Source organism: Schistocerca cancellata, chromosome 5 (assembly GCF_023864275.1).
Source record: "Schistocerca cancellata isolate TAMUIC-IGC-003103 chromosome 5, iqSchCanc2.1, whole genome shotgun sequence".
Lineage (NCBI taxonomy): Eukaryota > Metazoa > Arthropoda > Insecta > Orthoptera > Acrididae > Schistocerca > Schistocerca cancellata.
In genome coordinates, this window is record NC_064630.1 from 454,623,838 (window position 1) to 454,624,790 (window position 953).

A 953-nucleotide genomic window follows, 5' to 3' on the forward strand; every position below is an offset into this window, starting at 1 on the left:
TGCTCCTGGTCACGATCGTGTCACCTACTGTCACCTTCGTGAAGCTCCTGTTTCTTTCCTCTCCACCCTGGCCAGGCTCTACAATGTAGTCCTGTCAACCGGTTACTACCCCAACCTGTGAAAAACCTCCCATATCCTGAATTTCCTTAAACCTGGTAAACCGCCGTCCGCCGTCTCCTCCTACCGTCCCATCAGCCTTACCTTAGTCTTCAGCAAGGTCCTGGAATCTATCCTCACCCGACACATCCACCAGCATCTCCGCCAGCACCGCCTCCTTCCCATTACCCAGTGTGGCTTTCGGCCGTCCTTCTCTTCCGACGACCTTCAGCTTCACCTGACTCATCTCCTTTCCGAACAGCTTAATTCCCATCGCTCTGCAATCTTCCTCTCCCTGGACCTCGAATGTGCTTATGACCGCGTGTGGCATTCTGGTCTCCTCTTCAAGCTCCAAACCTTCGCCCTTCCCATTCACTACGTCCATCTGATCGGCTCCTTTCTCTCCCACCGCCCTTCCTACGCCACCATCCATAACACGGGTTCCTACACTTTTTTGCCCTCTGCCGGTGCGCCCCAAGGCTCCGTCCTCTCCCCCCTTCTGTACCTTTTGCATACGGCGGACATGCCGCCGCCGTCACCCCCCCATCCACCTTCTCCAGTTTGCCGACGACACCGCCTTCGTGGCCCTTGCCCCCACCCTGCAGCGCTCCCAACACCTTCTCCAATCCCATCTTGATCGATTCACCGCTTGGTGCAACCAGTGGTTGCTCAAGGTAAATCCCTCCAAAACCCAGGCGATCATTGTAGGCAAAACCTTTCTTTCCTTCCGCCTCCTTGATTTCTATCTCACCATCTATGGCCATCCTATCGCCCTCACCCCCACCCTTAAGTACCTTGGCGTCACCCTCGACCATCGCCTCTCCTGGACCCCCCATCTCCGGACAATCCTAGCCAAG